Raw genomic sequence first — 19,500 nt, 5'->3', positions numbered from 1 at the left:
CTTCATCTGGGGTAATCTCATCAAGCTTTGCTTCTATCTTCTTCACCACCTGCTCGATTGCAACATCTCTTGCTTTAGCAACCTGAGGAAGCAGAGCATTTGCATCACTTGCACAGCTTGAAACAACTCTTTCCAGAGAATCCACCCTGTCTGAATTGAATTAGTCTCGAGGTTTGAGATGACCTGCTTGAGCATTTTCTTCAATTTCTGAAGCTCAATTGAAACAACTTCATTAAGCATAGCTGGAGAACTGATTTCTTCAAACTCTGTTCCTTTAGGAACAGTCTTAGGAGGAGACCCTGGTGGTGAAGGAAATGCAGTGTCCTTCACTATGTCCTGTTCCCCAAAGTCAATGTGAATAGGTTCTACTTCTTTGGGGGCACTCTTCTTAGACAGTCTCAGAATTTTACTCTTTCTCCCTCCTGTCTCCTGGGTTCCTACTTCCTCACATCCACTTCAACAGTCTTTTCCCTCTCTCTCTTCTTTTCTTTCTTATCTCCCTCTTTTTGTTTGACTCCTTCAACATCTTCCCCCTCAATTTGAGCTTCCTTTTCAACTTCTATTTCTTCTGGTAACTCCTCCAAACACCCATAAACCTCATGCAAGCCTCGATTTTTGAGAAAAGAGTGTTGGACAAATTCATTTGTTTTGAGGGGCAGTGGTTCAAATTTAGAAAGATGAAAACCAAAGCTTTCAATGACAGTGGTGAGAAGGTTACCATATTCAATTTTCCAATTTCGGGGAACACAGTGATCAAGATGTTGGATCATGATAGAAGGGAAATTGATGGAAATTTGATGTTCAAGGCAGCACATAAAGATACAGTCAAGCTTGTTGGCTGATGTAAGGAGGGTGTTCCCATCATAGGGGATCCTTCTCCTTAGATGCCCATGGCCCCTTAAAGCCTAGGAATTTACACTTTTTAGGGTGTATTAGGATTTGAATTCCTGACTGTTTGGGAGACCTTTGAATTAGAGATGATTCTATCATATACGCTTTTTTTGTAAGAAACAAGTAGGAGTTGCCAATGAGTTTTAGGAAAAAACCCATAAACCTCGTTCATGCCTTTCTCCCAAGTAGAGTTCAAGGGATATTTAGCATGAATCATAAGTTTACCCATGCCCAAATTGGTCTAGAAAACCAGAAATGAGTTCGGGAGCGAGGGTACTAAGATAACGTTCCCTTTAGAGGGGAATCACGATCCTAGCCCTAATGCGGCCTCTACTAGCTCTTCCTTTGCACGATTTCATTTCCAAACAATATATGCAACGTGATACCTAAAAACTATGTTAATTGATTTTATTTACACACATTAATTCACATAGGAATTACATCGTAAGGTCGTTATTCTTATTTAATCAAATTCGTGAAAAGAACAATAAAATAAACAATATTCGCCTTGACTTAGGTGATCAACCAACAATTATTTTATTCAATTCTAATCTTGATTAACGAAAGAATACTATGTGAAATCAATTAATTTATTATTTTAAGGCGATCAAACAACACTAATTAATTAATTAAAGTTCTTTTAAACAATAAAAATAATGGTGATTTAATAAGTGCTCGGGAATTTACCACTTCTCTTTGCTAGATCTCCGTTTAGAACACTTATGGACTCCTTCTTGTTGGGGAACCTCCACCATAGTAACAAAATATCGAAAAGGGTGAGTGTTTAGGACAAGAGGGTTTGGATGCACAAGTTCACAAGTATTCTGCCAGAGTTTAGGTTAATTTTATGTGTCTTGAAGCCACGGATTAGGGTCTTATTTATAGGGAATGATTAGGTTTAGGGTTTAGAGAATTTTGCCGTAGCAGGTGTCGTGCGCGGTATTCGCGCGCAACTATTTGTCTTGTGCGTAGCTCTATGGTAAGATTCGATTTTCTAATATTTTAATATTATGAATCTTATGCGAGCGCATCTCAGAAAGTTGCGCGCGACTGCTGAGCGAGACTTTGTGAGATGCGCGCAATATTTTCCGCGACAGCTTTTATTTTAACCTAGACGCTCCTAAATCCGTCATTATTGGGTTTTAAGCACGGGCTTAAGCCTAATTATGATCAGGTTTATTTAATTTGGACCTTGTGTTGGCCTTGTTCTTTTATCTGGGCTAGTCTTTTGTGTTTTGTGGCTTGACCAGTTATCCATAAGCATTCTTTACTTTGATCCAACACGAAGATGGTTTTATTTATCGTCATTGCACTTCCTGTCGGGACAGGAGTCTAAAAGTAGATGTCTACAGTTAGCCCCCACTTTGATCGAGTCTAGAATAGACGATGATCAAAGTAGTCAAGGAAAAATCCGAGACTCATTCTGCGAAGTTCTCCAAGGTTAGAGAATCTTTCAGTAAGGTTTAAGGATGTCGAAACAGTCCTTGGTTTGCTAAGTGTTTGAAACAAATAGCTATTAAGGCTAGAAAAAGTTTCCCCTAGTCTTAATGCACTAAAGAATCTAGATTGATCCTTTGCAGTTGTAGAACGCTTTTACAAGTAAAGGTGTTCTGGGTGATGTCAAGTCATGAGAAGAGATCGGTTTTAAAAGAATAAAAGGGGATGATTTCCTCCCAATCATGTCATCGTTGTCTAAAGTCCCTCGATATTTCATTGAAATTTTAGCCTGACTTAACAAAGTAAAAAGAATGAAAAGGGGTTTTCGATATGTGAATCGAAAAGGGGTCCGGTATTCGAGCCGGATGTCCACAAGATAGAAATACATGTCTCAGGACTGGAGGCATATACTCAAATCCAGTGAGAGAGAAGAAAGTCAGCAACTCTCTCAGCAGTTTTGTCCACAAGATGAGTACACGTGTCTCAGGACTGGGGGCACGTGACTACATGGGTGCGACATCGTTCTGTCGCTCTTTATACAGGGGGTGGACGAACACCCTAACTGTCCGATAAGTTAGTAAGCTCACTAACTACCGTATTTTCTTCCCTTCACGAAGTGCCTGTTCCTGAAGGTTCGGTGCGCCTGTCGACTAGTGAGATAACGCCTACAGTAAATAGTCTACCTTTTAGTTCCGAGAGGTAGATCTCGCAAAGCTTGGGATGTGGTGAAATTTTATGCAACACCTACGCCGTACAATTTTACGCTGTACACTACACCATTTGCATTTTTACGCTGCATGAAAACGCCTTCCTTTTGCTTCGTACGTGAAAAAGAAGAAAACCCGGACACTTATATCGTCAGTACAGTAAAATGACAAACCTGCCTATGGGTGCTTTTACGTAAAGCACCACCACGGAACGTCTTAAGGCGCGCTTACGAAAAGCGTTCAAAACGTATGCTTGGGGAAGGCACAAAGCACGGTGTGCATGCAAAGATGATGAAAAATCTATCAAAGAAGAAAAATAAACTACAAATGCAAAGTAATTTAAAAAGGATTTTGATAATTCGCGCGCTATTATGTCTAATAACGAGCGAAAACCGTTTGAAAAATGATCAAACGGATCAAAATCCGGATACTAGTCATTTTAGTGACCAGTATCCGCGCGCAACTCAGTAGGTCGCGCTGGCCAGGCGCGCGCATCTTTCTGAGTTGCACTCGTGTGTCACGCGCAACTTCTGAAGTTGCGTGCGACATTCAGTTCAGCAAAAAGAAAATCGCAGAAGCGATTTTTCATTTCGCTTTCTCTCTTTTTCCTTCCTCCATTTTCGCCCCTTTCTCTCTTTATAGAGCTCGGATTTTCGTGATTTTCGAAGCTAAAGGAAGAAAATTTCATTCTTAATTCATTTTTTCCATAATCCAATGTAAGTCTTTTGCCATTTTTTGCTCTTTTTTGGCTGAATTCGAACGATATTCGAATCGTTAAACCCAATTTTTGAATTTAGGGTTTTTCAATTTTGTCCATTATTCTTGAAATTGTTTGTTCCATGTTGTCATGCTATGCTTAAGGAGTGTTTTGGAACAAATTTTATGAAAAATGGTTAAGTATTGAACCTTGTATGAGCATTTCTTCGCTTAAGTTCGTTCTTGCCTTTTTTTGCTTGAATTCTGCTCGAATTTGGTTCTTTTTTTCTTGCTCATTTTGGTTATACTTGTTGATTATGAAGTAGATTATAGTATTAGAAATAACATTACTTTCATAATTCATATTTTGTAAATTTTGAAATTGAAAAATGGCGCGAAGTATATACTTAGTTTGTTTTTGCCATATTTGAACTTCAAGATTGTTTGGTAGACGATAATTGCGTTTTGTTGTTACTATTATTCGCCTGAAAATAATTGATTCCTTGAGATTTTGAAATATAATTTCTTGAATACTTAGTTGAAACTGGTATAGGATGGCTTTTGTGGATGTTTGAAAGCTCCCATTTACTAAGTTTAATTGCAGGATCGTAGCCCCCAAGCATGGGTGGCATTCGATTTTCGTGTTTCATCCTATCGGTAGTCGTTATGCTGCCGAAATGGATCTAGAACACGTTTATTAGTTTAGTTTAGAAAGTAAACTATTAGAGAAACCACGTTTATCATAGCATGGACTCGCCTCCATTCGTCGATGCTGAGGAGATTTTAGTAGGTCATGACGAGGTAGTTCGCCCTCGAAAGAGGGTGACCCGGCCTCGTGAGGAGGTTCATGAGCGACGTGCCGCTGCTGATCGGCGTTGCCAGGAGGATGTGGTCTGGGAGGCTCCTCCCAACTGGGACCCTAGGGTCCTTAAGTGGGACCCAGACCATCACGTCTTGGTTCGAGGGTGGCGTGGCATCGTGAGTTTCTTACGCCTCTTTTTCTTTCCCTCTTTTCTTTTAGGAATCGTCTTTTATTATCTTGGTTCTTCTTCTATTTTTTTAGGGTGAGTCTAGCATGAGAATGTACGGTTCTGGTGACTTGCGGCCCGTTTTAGGAGCTTACCTGACGTGGTAAGGGACATTGTGGGGCTTTTCGGGATTGGTCGCGCGCTGGCGGCTCTTCGGGACTTGTCGAGTCAGTCTGCTTCGTCAGCTTTCCTTCACGAATTGCTGGAGTTTTGGTGGGATTCCACCAACACTTTTCACTTTCCGTGGGGAGAGATGACGGTCACCCCATACGACTTCTCTATTATTACGAGTTTTCCTTTTGTAGGCAAGTCTGTAGTTATAGAGACCGTAGCGGGGTCGGACTCGAGACTGAGGGACCTCATGGGGGATTGTCTAGCGGCGGTCCTTCATGTGTCTCCTTAGACTTGTCCGTACTCGATTCTTGCCGACGAGTTGTCGGCTGATGAGGTTGATCGACAGTGCACACATGAGTAGCTAGCTCAGATATACATTTCCCACATTCTTTCCGTCACTCTCTTGAGTGATCAGGGAGAGCGTTTCCCTATCGGGTTACTTACTTGCCTCTCAGACTTGGGGCAGGTAAGTAGCCTGAACTGGGCAGAGGTGTCGTATGCCCGTATGCTTAGAGCTATGGGCAAGGCGACCCGGGTAGTGGATCCTGCAGCAGCTATTGAGGTGCCTCGGATTTCCCTTACATGGCATGTCGTATCCTTGAGGTATGTACCTTTAAATTTTCGTTTTGACTCATATACACATTTTTTTTTCTTTCTAAGCCATTTTTCTTTTTGTTTAGGCTTGGGGATACTCGTACCTACCTTTCTTAGCCCCCAGGGTGCTCGGGGATGCTTGCTTTCCTATCGGCCATCGACTGGCCATGGTTAAGAAGAAGCGAGCTACTTCAGCCGGCGACTTTGGCCAGAGGATTCTTTCGGCGACTCGTGCGTCGGTGAGTATTTTGACAACACATGTATATCTTTTTTCTTTTTTTTTTGATGATTTTCATGTGATTGTATTAGATCGATCTCCGTCCTTGGAGTTTGATCGTTGGAGTTCCTGAGGATATCCGGTCTGGCATGGTTCGTTGCCAGTTCCGGGCTCTGTACTCGGGACTTCCAGTGCTGCAGAGGATGGACGCTTGGTTTTTAGGCGAGCGCGTTCTCTGGCAGCATTCGTCAGAGGAGCCTGTGGTCTCTATGGATCCTCCGGTCCGGATGCTACGTCCGGATTTGCTGTCGACCGAGGATCGAGCTCAGGTGATCCTTGGTTATCCAGCGGATTAGCTGGTGTTGCCAGATGCTTCCTATCCGGCTTTTATTGCATCCAGGCTGACTCCTTTCCCAGCTTTTGTTCCGGTTAGTATCTCGATTCTCTTTTTTTGTTTATATATTTTATTTTTCGGAACTTCGACCCTCTTTTTTTTTTATCGTTTTATTTTCTTAAAAAATATTTTTTAGCAGGTCGAGCTAGGTGGTTGGGTGCCTCCTTCAGCGGAGATCACGTATACCGATGCCGTTGGATCGGTAATTCGTGAGATTCTTCCAGCAGCGGAGGATGATGAGGGGATACCGTTTGTGCCTGAGACGGTTGAGTCGGTATGTCCTTTTGTATATGTACTTAAAATACTTCTATTTGTGTTTCATATACATTTATCTATTAACTGTCCTTGTATTTTTTTTGGAACAGGTTCCGCGAGAGACCTTGAACGGCATGGTGAGGACCTTACGTGTTTTCCGAGCTGCTTATCGGAGAGCCCTCGTGACTTTGTCATGTCGTGATCATCGGATGATTACGGTAAGTTATATATATATATATATATATATATATATATATATATATATATATATATATATATATATATATACTGACGAAATTATTACATTGCATGTATTAATCTTCGGTTTGGGATTTTACAGGATGTGCAACAGCCGTTTAGCAGTCGCAGAGCACCCTGAGCCCTTTTGTACACCTTTCATTATTATTATTTTTTAGGAAACATTGTACATAGATTTCTTGTTTTTGTTGTACACATGACACACATTTTTTTTTGTATGTCATATTATTATTTATTTTTGTTTCCACGTGTACTTAAAAAAAACTAAAAAAATTTCGAGGGAGGGAAAGGGTTCCCGACTTACCCCCCTCGAAAAAATAACAAAAGAAATAAAGGAAAAGGAAAGAAAGAGAGAAAAAGGAAAAAAGAAAAGAAAAAAACAGAAAAAAAGAAAACAAGAAAAAATAAAAATAAAATAAAATAAAAAAAGAAAAGGAAATAAAGAACACAATAGTTAGCAAAGGGCAAGCATATTGTTAGTCTTAATATTTCGTTAAGATTCCGTTACTATGTAAGTCAAAATACGGAAATAATCCTAAACCACATGTCGCGACAGCGGAGACGCGCACATCTGAAGGAGTTGCGCGTGGCTGTCGCGCGCATGTGATTTAGTTGCGCGCGGATGTCGCGCGCAACTTCATGAGTTGCGCGCCACCTGTTTCTGAACTTTCTTTTGGGCGAAAATTGCTGAAAATTTGTCCCTCTTGGGTCTATTTAAGCATGGCTTCGTATAAGTTTCTGATCATCTTGCATTCATTCGTTTAGTAATTTTATAAGAACTTAAAGAAATAATCTCTCTAAATTCTTATTTTCTTCTTCTCTCTATCTCTCTTTTTTTTTTTTTATTTTTTTTTATTTATTTTTTTAATATTGAACAATGGTAAAAACCTTTGAACAACGATTGAAGCAATGGGTCACCTCCCTTTCAAACGAAGACAAACTAGCTTTCAAAATTTATCACCTAGATCCTCTATTGAACTATATGCAATTAGTGATCAATTTTGACTTCCTTCATGCCGGATTAACCATTGGGATTCCAACCACCTTATTTTTTTATTTAAAGGGGACGAAATTATTCCCCTTCCTGGTGAGTTTGAGGCCTTGCTAGGCTTCTCTACAAATACACTCCCCGTGACTTATTCGCCTCCATTGTCAGATCCCAAACCTATATTCCAAAGATTTTTCGGCTTGTCTGACAATGACATGACTAATATTGGAACTGATGAAGGCGTGAATTTAATTCAATTTATTGAACATTTCGTCGCCCCTCGTGACAACATGATTAAACAACGCTTTAAAATTCGTGCCTTATGTTATTGTCTTGTTGTAAATTGTTTACTTAGGACAAGCAAAGAATATGGAGACTATTCCATGGTGTCTGTAGTTGAGCAAATAGAGGGATGTCATTCACCCGCTCCTTTGGCTTTGGCGGAAACCATTCTATGCTTGAATCGCCTTAGAGGAGATCCTAACGAAAATTGCTTCACGGGGAGTCCACTCCTATTACACGTAATTTTTTTTCCTTTTTTTTTTTCGTATTTTGAGCGCATGTTAAAGAGTTACGCTGGCACTGCCAGCGCAATCTCCTATGCTGCGCGCGGATGGCGCGCGCAACATCTCAAGATGCGCGCGCCACCTACTCGTGTAAAATCGCAAACTGATTTTTTTTTTTTTTTACTTTTTTTTTTCAGATTTGGCTCATGGAGCGTTTGTGAATAGTCGACCAGCCACAAAACATTGAGGCCAACGGAGTGCGGACATTCCCTGGACGTCGAATCCTTTACAAGCATAAGAATGAAGAGGAGTGAACGTCGTTCTTTTGTCACGGGGTTCCTAACGTACGCTTCGTGATTCCTTGGTGGAACATAAATAGTATGGTTAGGAGTAGTCACAATTGCCCTTACATTAGGCTTTTAGGCCTATCTAGCGCTACTTACATCTTTCCTTGCAGGGTAATGAGACAATATGGGATGAAACAAATTATACCCCCACAAGATTGTGACGCACCCAGGGATGTGTCTTTTAGACCCGAGCGAATTTTCCGTTGGATAGAGTATTGGTCAAGTCTTCCAAGATGGGTAATACAAAATCCTACTGCGAGCATTTTATTATCTTCCTTTTATAAGGCTTGGATGAATGCGGCGGACAAGGGCGAGTTAAACAAAGCCCGTTCTAAATACCAAATTGCATTAACTCGCAATCCACCTAAGCCTCTAATGCATTCGAACACCACTACTCCTCCTAGTGGTCAAAACAAAGGAGCGAGAAGAAAATTTATATATATATATATATATATATGTATATATATATATATATGTATATATATATATGTAAAAAATTAATCAAACTTTGTATAATAGAGAGTTAAATCAAAGTTTAATTTTTTATTTTCCGAGTATATGTTTATGTTTATGAAATGCCCTTCCTTCATTGTAAGTAGAAGTTACAACTTCGTTCAAACAAAAAAGTTTGGGTTCGCAGTTTGACAGTCAGGTGGCGCGCGCAACATCTGAAGTTGCGCGGGCATGTCGCACGCAACTTAATTAGTTGTGCATGGAATCTGCGCGCAACTATTCCAGTTGCGCGCGACACCTGTACTACGAGTGTTTCGAATTTTTTTTTTATTTTTTTTTTTATTTTTGTGCTATTTACCCCCCAAGTGTGAAGATTTTTTTTCGTGAAGTTCGAAGAAAATCTGAACACTTAGAATGGTTTATTATTCTTGAATAACCCCTCCCCCCAAGTGTTATGTATTTTATCGTGTTGTTCGATAAAATGCATAACTCTTAGAATCTTTTAGTTGAATGCTAATTCAAAGTTGGTTGTATGAATGAACGAGTAAGCCGGCTTTCATATGTAATATTTTTTTAGTCGATCAATGTTTATTAATTGGCGAATTTCATCTCCTCCAATGTCCATTAATTTGACGCTCCTCCTGATAGGATTTCAATCACGCGGTAGGGACTCATCCAATTAAGTTTAAATTTTCCTCTTGGATCAGTAGGTGGACCCCTAACCTCCTTTAGTACCAAGTCACCTTCTTTTATGTTTCTAGGTTTTACCCTTTTATTAAAATGACGCGCAATGCGCCTTTGGTAGACTTGTACATGATGCAAAGCTCTTAATCGTCGTTCATCGAGCAATAAGAGCTCTTCATACCTCGCTCTTAACCATTCAACTTCCGGCAGCTTACTTTCGAGTACGATGCGTAGGGATGGTATTTCCAATTCCACTGGTTGAACTGCGTCCATTCCGAAAACTAAGGAGTATGGAGTTACCCCTATTGATGTTCGTATATACGTTCTATAACCTCATAGTGAAAAGTGTAAGTTATTCGGCCAGTCTTTATAATTTTCTGCCATTTTCTTAATGATGACTGTTATATTTTTACTTGTCGATTCTACAGGTCCATTCATTTGAGGTCTGTATGGGGATGAGTGATAATGTTTTACTTTATAACGAGTTAAGAGGGTCTCAACTTCAGCTTTGAATTGTGATCCATAATCACTAATTAGTTCGTGAACTCCATATCTACAAAATATATTTCGTTCGAGAAACGTTGCGACATGTTTACAAGTGATATGTAAGAAGCAGCCTCAATCCACTTAGTGAAATAGTTGATGGCTACTAATACGTACTCGTGCCCTCCTGATCTTGTTGGAGAGACCTTTCCAATTATGTCAAATCCTCAAGTTGAAAAGGGCCAAGGGGAAGTGAGATTATATAGTTCAGATGGTGGAAGGTGTTGTAAATTAGCAAACATTTGGCACTCTGGACATTTCTTGACATATTGTATGCAATCATGTTCCATAGTGGACCAATAATACCCTTGTCGTTAAATTATTTTTGCGAGAATTTTACCATTCATGTGAGGTCCACAAACACCTTTGTGAGTATTCTCCATAAGGCGTGTGGTTTCGGGTTGGTCTATACACAACAAACTTTGACCATTAGGTCCTTTTTTTCATAATTGACCATTTAATAGGTCGTATTGAGCCACAAGTGTGTGTAAGGCTCGTTGGTCTTTCGATGAAGTATTTTCGGGATATGTGCCATGAGTAATATATTGGAGGATATGATAATACCAAGGATTGTTTCCTTCTATGTCATTTATTTCCTTTATTGCGTTGCAATATGATGGTTCTTCTCTTCTATCAACGCATAATGGCATCATATTTAAGTGATCTGGAATGTTGATCATTGAGGCTAATTTTGCTAGCGCATCGGCAAATTAATTATCATCCCTAGGGAGATATTTGAAGTCAATATGTTCAAAATGCTCGATGAGTTGCTCTAGGTGTGCTTGGTATAATATCATTATGGAGTTATTTATTTTCCAATTTTTCAGTATGTGATTTATAATCAAACTGGAACCTCCATATACCTCTTATTTTTGCACACCTATGCTAGCTGCTGCTTCTAACCCAATAATGCACGCTTCACATTCCGCGGCATTATTAGTAATCTGAAAGTCTAATTTTACAGAGATTGGAGTATGTGCTCCCTCTGGACTTATGAGTAACACTCCTACGCCACATTCTTTTTGGTTAGATGCACCGTCGAAGTACATTACCCATTTGTCATCTTGTGTCATGAGAATCTCTTCATCCGGAAGATGAGTAGTTTCTGCATGACTTGTTTGAATTGGATGTTGAGCCAGAAAGTCGGAAACTACTTTTCCTTTCATTGATTTTTCTGGAATATATTTTAACTTAAATTTGGCCAACATCACCAACCATTTGGATATTCTTCCTTGTATAGGTGGTTGTTCAAACAAATACTTTTTCGGATTTTGTTGATAAATCTCATGAGTGGTGTGTGGTAGCATATAATGTCATAATTTTTTAGCTGCCCACACTAATGCTAGACTCGTCTTTTCTTGAGTGCTATATTTTGTTTCATATTGGATGAATTTTTTACTTATGTAATATATTGCATGCTCGAATTTTTCTACCTCTTGTGCTAACATGGCTCCTGTGGCCGTGTCTGTAACTGTTATGTATAGCCTAAGAGGTAGTTTGGGTACTGGTGGTGCTAAAATTGGTAGACTTTTGAGATAATCTTTGATTTTCTCAAAGGCCTTTTGGCATTGATCGTCCCATTCATGTTTTTCTTCTTTTTTCAATTTTTTGAATATTGGCTCACAAGTCATAGTCAATTTGTTAATAAATCGACTAATGTATTGCAATTTTCCAAGGAACCCCCTAATTTCTTTTTCTGTTTGAGGAGGAGGCATGTCAACAATTGCCTTTATTTTAGAGGGATCAATCTCAATACCGTGAGTGCTTACTACGTATCCGAGTAACTTGCCAGAAGTTACCCTGAAGGCGCATTTTTGTGGATTTAATCGCATGTTATAATCTTTTATGCGAGTGAAAAATTTGCGTAAAGCTTTATTATGTCCCATTCTATCTTTGGACTTTACGATCATATCATCCACGTACACTTCTATTTCTTTATGCATCATATCATGCAAGAGAGTCATAGCCGTTCTTTGGTACGTAGCTCCTGCATTTTTTAAATTAAATGGCATGACTGTATAGCAATACGTCCCCCAAGGTGTAATAAAGCATGTCTTTTCTTCGTCTTCTTTTTCCATTAAAATTTGGTTGTAACCTGGGTATCCATCCATAAAGGATAACATCGCATGTCAGCCGTGTTATCTACCAATATATCAATATGTGGTAGAGGAAAATCGTCTTTAGGGCTAGCCTTATTAAGGTCCCTAAAGTCGACACACATGCGAACTCGTCCATCCTTTTTAGGGACTGAGACGATGTTCGCTACCCATTATGGGTAATTACATACGCGAACACTAGGTGAAAAAAGAAGATTGGCACCGCCCTAAGGCCACCGGTTTTTAAAAACCGGTGGGGAAAATGTGGGGAAAAATAGGCGGGATTTTAAGGGGAGGTTTTTTCCACCGGTTCAAACTAAACCGGTGACAAAAAATATTATTTTCACCAGTTTGAACCGGTGGCTATTCCTTTTTTTTAAAAAACGCCCCTTATAAAAACCCAAACCCTACTCTCAAATCACTCAGCCTCCCTCATTCGCTCTCTCCTCTCCTCTCCTCTCTCTCCTGATCTCATCTCATCTCCTCTTTCCTGCTCTCTCATCTCACCACCACCGCCGCCGTCCCTGCTCTTATCTTTCCTGATCTCTCGTCTCACCACCACCGCCGCCGTCGACTTCTTTCCCCTCTCAATCTCTCCGACCTCCCTCTCTCCCTCTTCTCTCCCCTCTATCCCTCTTCTTTCCCCTCTCGATCTCTCCGACCTCCCTCTGTCTTCTGCCCACCACCACCAACGCCACTAACCACCGCCGCCACCAAGTCCGAAATCAACCACAACTTGTAAAATTGGAGGTTATTTTCAGGTAAAATTCAAGGTTAGTGGCTTAGTGCATGTAGTTGGGTTTAATTATTCGGGGTTAGGGTTTCTGGGTTTAATTATTTATTTTACATGCCTTGATTTTTTTTTGGGTTTGATTTTTTGTAATATTGTTCGAAATTGATGGGTTTAATTGATTTTGGAATTTTCTGGGGTTAATTGATTTTGTTTAGTTGTTTGCGTTTAATTGAGTTTCGATATTTCTGGGTTTAATTTCAAAATTGATTGGTTCGATATTGTTTGAAATTTCTGGGTGTAATTTGTTGCTGGGTGTGATTGATTTTCGAAGGTTTATGGGTACATGCATGATATCTGGGATTTTTTTTTTCTTTTTTTTGAGTTTTAATAATTTCTGGGTTTTTTTTGTTTTTTTTTTCTTGAATTTTGTTTGATTTCTGGGTTTATGGGTTTTGTTTTTCCTTTTTTCGCAGCTTATTTATATTAATTAATTTATTTTTTTGTTTTAATTGATGCAGGTATAATGATTTATATCTTAAATTGAAGAATCAAGATGAAGGAATATTGATATAGATGTTGTATGGGGTTTTTTTTTATTTTAATGTTGTAACATTTATTTTTTGATTTATATTGTAAATTTGTTTTATTTGTATGTCGTAATTGTTAGATAATATTGATTTATATTGTAATTTTGATGTCCGTAATTGTGATCTATATTGAGCAATTAGTAGATTAGAAAACTGTTCAGTAATAAAATTATGATGTTGCGTTTCCAATTGTTTGATTATTGAATTTATTCTCTTTTTTTTTGAGGAAAAACGAGCACTCAATATCCACACTTTTATTATATTTAAAGTGAATAAAACAAAACAAACAAACAAACAAACAAACAAAAAAATTTACATGGACTATTGCCACCGGTTAACCGGTGGCATTAATTTAATATCAAAAAAAAGCGGGTTGTGTGTATTACCACCGGTTAACCGGTGGCAATAACAGTGGGCCTTGCTTCAGTTTATTGCCACCCCCCAAATGCCCACCGGTTCAGAACCGGTGGCATAGGGGGGTTTTGAACCGGTGGCCAATTGATATTTTCTACTAGTGGAATGAAACCTGTGTCCAATTGTTTTTGTACTTCTTCTTTTATTTTTAGTGCGACGTCAGGTTTCATTCGTCGAAGTTTTTGTTTTACTGGTTTAGAGGTAGTGTTCAAGGGAATGGTATGTTCCGTGATTTCCCTATCTATTTCAGGCATGTCCTTGTATGACCAAGCAAACACGTTTTCGAATTCTTTGAGCGTCGATATGAGTGTCGATCGCTCTTCCGGATTTAGAGTTAAGCCAATTTTGACTTCTCTTTTGTTTTCATTAGTTCCTATATTGATTGTTTTAGTTTCTTCAATGATAGGGTTCTTTTGTTCTCGTTCATTCATTAGTTAAACTAACTTATTAATGATATCATCTTCATTAGATTGATTATTATAGCATTCAAAAGATTCAAAAGAAGGCATATACTCGGAAATAGAGCTCATATTATTAGAATCATAAGAAAGTACATTAAGAGAAGAATCCTTTTTGGGATCTTCATCCTTAGAACTAGAAAATAAAGACTCAGTAATGGCCACAAGGCCTAAATTTTCAGCTTCCCTAGAGTTTATAATAGATTTGTCGTCCGATTCTTCAAACATCTTCCCTTCGCCTGTGACGATTTCCAGCCTATCGCCTTTGTGATTGGTCCATTTGAAAGATTTCTTCCATCCATGCTCTAAGGTTTCATTAGAAGGGGTGATCAATAAAGTTGGGTCAAAAGCTTCATCCTGGATGGCATTTTGATTAGTCTTTGTAGCGACATGATTTTGCTCTAGTCCAAATAACAAGTTGAATGCTTGCCTATCATAGCACCCTGGTGTTGGGTACTTTGATTTAACGATACTAAAATAGTCATCCAAGAAGTAGCAATCGTAAAATATTTTGAATCCAGGCTTCTTGATTCCTTCCAAAACCAACGGTTCTAGAAAGTCATAGCATGGGTAGTCTTCTCCCCCCTAATGAATTGTCCATTAAGGGTTTGTTGATAGGATGGGAGTAAAGTGACTATCCCTTTGTTGTTGTCATCTCTACGTGCCTTTATTTTCGCATCGTGAGACTTCAATTCTTCTTTAGTTGGTTTGTATTCCAATCCAAAGGAGAAGCTTTTCTTTAGGATAGGAAGTAAGAAAGATTTCTTCATTCCTATTCCCAAAGGCATCCCAGGAAAGTAACTACACTTAAATAGGATGTTGTTTACTATCAGGATGGAATATGGATCAAGCTTGAAAGGTTCTTCCAAGTCTTCTTCCATTTCTATTGTGCAGATTGGTTCCGAGGCGAATAGCCACATGTCCTCTTCATCATTGGCATGGTTTATTTCTAGGAGTGATTGATCGTTTATTGCTATTTTTAGTGGAGAAGCATGTATACTCATAGGAAGCCCTTGATAGTTTAACCTAATCATTTGATGAAGTGAGGATGGTATTGCACCAAGCTCATGTATCCAAGGACGTCCAAGTAGAAGGTTGAATGTAGGTTTTATGTCCATAACATGGAATTCAACCATCTTTTATATTGGGCCTGTGGTAATTGGTAGCTTAACAGTTCCACAAACCGATCTTCTCGAGTTGTCATAGGCCCTAATGCTTTGTGTTGTTGATTGAAATTTTTTTTTCCGGATTAAGGCCTAAATATTTTGTAGTTCGCAATGGGCATACGTTTACAGCTAACCCATTGTCTACCAAAGTTAGAGGGATGTTATATCCCTTGAACCCCATAGTTAAGTATAATGCATTGTTGTGAGTAGTGTCTTTTGAATGCAGATCATCATTAGTGAAAATGATTGACTTGTCAGATTTCTCGCTAGTAAGCAAGCTAATGAGATCTTGAGGGGTCGTGTCCGTGCTTACAGACAAAGCCGTTAGAGCGTTCATAAGGGAATTCCTATGTTCTTTAGAAGTACTTAGGAGTTCCCAAATTCTAACATTCACCTTGGATTGGCGAAGTTGTTTAACCAATGGATCTTCCACCTCAAGAGGAGGTGATATTGTATTTTGTACTTGACCTTGATTTTGCGTGGTCAAAGATCCATTTGGTGGTGGTGCCTGGTAAATTTGTCCAGAACGAGTTAAATGATCTATCTCGTGTGGATTAGTTGTAGGACTTATGAACCAACTTTCTTCTAGAGGCTTTGAGCGTGCCTCCATTTCAAGATGTTCCATGAGTTGAGCTTGATGCCATTGTTCATCCAAGGAGAGATTTGATAAGTCTTGTGACTTCCCCAAGAAATGATCCCAATCAAGCGCTCCATTTGTTTCATTTTGTAAACAAGATGGAGGTGGGACGTCGGCATACTTAGAGATATATAAGTATTGAAAGTCGTCGTCCCATAGCCCACATACTTCATTAGTTGCCCCTTTGAGTATTGTGGGTAGAGGTTCTCCTATAGGTGTGATGTAGTTCAATGGATTGAACGTATCGCTTCCCATATGGTCCTCATCAATGTGAAACACCCCTAAGGGGGACGCATTATTGTTTGGTTTAGGAGTGGGAACTCTCCCATCGTCTACCAAATCCTGTATTTCATGTTTTAAGACAAAGCAACGTTCAGTGTCGTGTCCATTGCCTCTATGATAAGCACAATAAGCATTACCATCCCAATTAGGAAACCTTCTTTCTGGTGGAGTGGGTGGTGTTGGTCCTGTTGGTGCATGTAAGCCTTTTTCATTTAATTTTTCTAACAATTCTTTATAGCTTACAGGAAATGGAGTAAATTTTCTTTCTTTTGTCCATCTTTTCCTAGAATCATTATATTGATTTGTGTTGTGGTATTGCGTGGAGGTCGCAAATGCATCAATAAAGGATGATGAGCCATCATTCCCCTTCTTGTAGTTATTTTTAGGTTGATGATGATGAGGCTTATTTGCTTTTTCTTAAGCAAGATCATCTTCAATCCTAGTAGCCACGGAATAGACCTTTTGGAAAGTGTCTAAACCAAGGTAACGTAGATGCTTGTTGTACTTTTCATGACAATTGTCAATAAACTTTTGTACTAGCTCGAGTTCAGGCGACCTTTGGGCAAGGTGGGTCGCCTTTTCTCGCCATCTACCATAGAAAGCAAGGAAACCTTCATTGTCACCTTGCTTAAGCATTTCGAGTTCACGTAGAGTAGACTTGAACTCTACGTTACTCTCATATTAGGTAATGAAAGCCGAAACTACATCTTCCCATGTTTCTTTGAATTTTGGGTCTAGCCCATAGTACCACTCTCTTGCGTTTGGGTCTAGAGACAAGGGGAAAGTCAAAGCGTAAAGCTTAGGATCAACCCCCTTTAGTGCCATGGTGCCAGTAAAACACATTAAATGATTTTGTGGATTATTGGTCACCTTGAATATTGGTAAGTCCGTAGCTACGAACTTTTCCGGTAAAGCAAGTCCTGCGGGAAGAGCAAACTTTTCTGCGTCAAAGTACTTGTTTTTGGTGTTTTTGTCCCTCGGGAGAGTTACGTCACGAAGTCTGATCCGGCTGAGCTGTACCTGCAAAACAACAGAGACTCCGGGTGGTAGGAGCTCCGCCTCTGACGATCAAGATAGAAACTCGAAAGGGAATAAAGAGTACGAAAATTTAGGTGGGGATCTGCCTGGATTCCAAGCTCAGGTATTTCTCTGATGTGAGAGAATGTAGGTGTAATAAATGATTGAATGTGTCCCCAAAATGGGGAAATATCTCCCTATTTATAGGGTCCTTGGAGAACGTGCCCCTATCTAGGTCACTTGACATAAATTTCAGTGGGCTGCGTCGTAAAACGGCGCTTTTAGGGATTTGGGCCCTTGAAGGCCTCCATTTCAGAGATAAATCTGAGGACGCCAAGTGTCAAGAGGATATTAAGCCACATGGGCCATCCTAAGCTCGACACGTGGCCTCCTCTCATTGGTCCACGTGTCAAGGGTATTTTTACCCTAAACATTTGCCCCTCACAGGTCGCACGTGCATATCACGTGGGGCTTGTGACACATGTCCACCTTTCAAAGGTGAACAGTGACGGGTAAAAATTTAAATTTCAAACCAAAGTTTTTCCCCCCGCTTTCACCTTCTATAAATAGAAAGTTACCCCCCCCCCCTTTTTCTCTCACCTTACGTTCATTTGACTTTTTAGAGAGAGAAAGAGAGAGCTTTTAGAGAGAGATTCTCTGCCTCCGTCTGCATCACAACAAGTTCAAGCTTCCGTGTGTTACAGTTCAACACCCTGTTTACCGGCTGTAGCGGTTTTCAGATTTTTCAGAGTAAAAGTAAGGTAACCGCCTGTATCATTTTAGCTTTCCTCCTTTTCAACTTGTATACAATTTTTTCTCCGCCTGAATACCTAGTTTTTTAGAAAATATAAATGAGTTCTCAATCCACACACTCTACACTGTCTAGGACACTCAGCCGGTCCCCTGGGATGGCTGAGTCTAGAATAGGGGGTGCCTTTTCTGGACTATCGGAACCGATATGCTCATCTCCGAATTCCTCCCTCTCTTTGTCTGTGTTGGACACAATGGCCAGAACGAAACAAACGGCCAGACGGTCTAGGAGCTGGCGCACTATGAAAGTGCCAACCGATGAGGTTGTTCCTGACGGGGAACAGAGGGATTTGGAGGAGGGCGGGTCTGACGAAGATGCTCCCTCTACTTCCGGGAGCTCTGGGGTACGAGAGGTAGGCGGCGAGGGAACCACCTCCTCTAATGAAGCCGGCGCACTATGAAAGTGCCGGCGAAGGGTCAAGGGCCGAATCTTCCGGCTCTAACCAAGACAATTTTGCGGCTGACTTTCAGCAGCCGCCTAAGGTCGCCGACCTACCCAACCCCAAACGGACTAGAATGCTGCCGGGTAACATCTCCCTACTAAAGAGCGGCTTTAGGGTTTTCAAGGAAAAGCACCCCTTTGGAAGGGGCTGGGACATCATCGTTCCATCGACTGACGCTGTAATGGCCTGGAGCGACGATATTGATAATGCAGACCATTACTTCGTCTGCTACGAGGCGGTCATTGAAGCCGGCCTCCGGTTTCCCCTCCACCCCGGGATTAGGAAAATCCTAAAGGGGTACGATGTAGGGGTTTGGCAGCTCACCCCCAATTCATGGGTAAATATTCTTAGTTACATCGCCGCCTGCGAGCTCCAGAATATAAATCCAAGCTTCTCCGCCTTCGCTCACATGCATTATTTGAGCAAGGCCCCAGGCGGCCATGGGGCATGGTATACTTTGACTACCTTGCCCCAATATTTGATGACTTTGGATAAAGTGTCCAAATGGTCCGGGTGGAAGGACAAGTTTTACTTGATTTCTTCCCCCACTTTAAGACATAACCGGACACTGCGCCGTCTCTTCTAGGCCGGAAATGCCCTCTCCCGGTGCTATCTACTAAGGCCCGGGAGAAAATAATAGAGCCGGGATTTTTTGAGACAACAAATGAGCCCATGGGGGATGGGACTCACATCATAGTTCCCAAGAACTGGATCCCCCATCCGGACTTCTTCAAGGACGAGTGCT

At 40.2% G+C, this 19,500-nt stretch overlaps 1 long non-coding RNA gene across 1 annotated transcript; it reads left to right on the top strand.

Moving 5' to 3' along the window:
* The first annotated feature begins 12,579 nt into the window (after nucleotides 1–12,579).
* LOC110699423 lies at nucleotides 12,580–13,712 on the top strand. The gene is made up of 2 exons (XR_002506893.1): nucleotides 12,580–12,969; nucleotides 13,460–13,712. It is a non-coding gene; the product is annotated as an uncharacterized LOC110699423 (long non-coding RNA).
* The last annotated feature ends 5,788 nt before the right edge of the window (nucleotides 13,713–19,500 follow it).

Source organism: Chenopodium quinoa, unplaced genomic scaffold (assembly GCF_001683475.1).
Source record: "Chenopodium quinoa cultivar QQ74 unplaced genomic scaffold, ASM168347v1, whole genome shotgun sequence".
Lineage (NCBI taxonomy): Eukaryota > Viridiplantae > Streptophyta > Magnoliopsida > Caryophyllales > Amaranthaceae > Chenopodium > Chenopodium quinoa.
The sequence above is the reverse complement of the archived record's forward strand: the minus strand, read 5'-3'. Positions and strand labels throughout refer to the sequence as shown.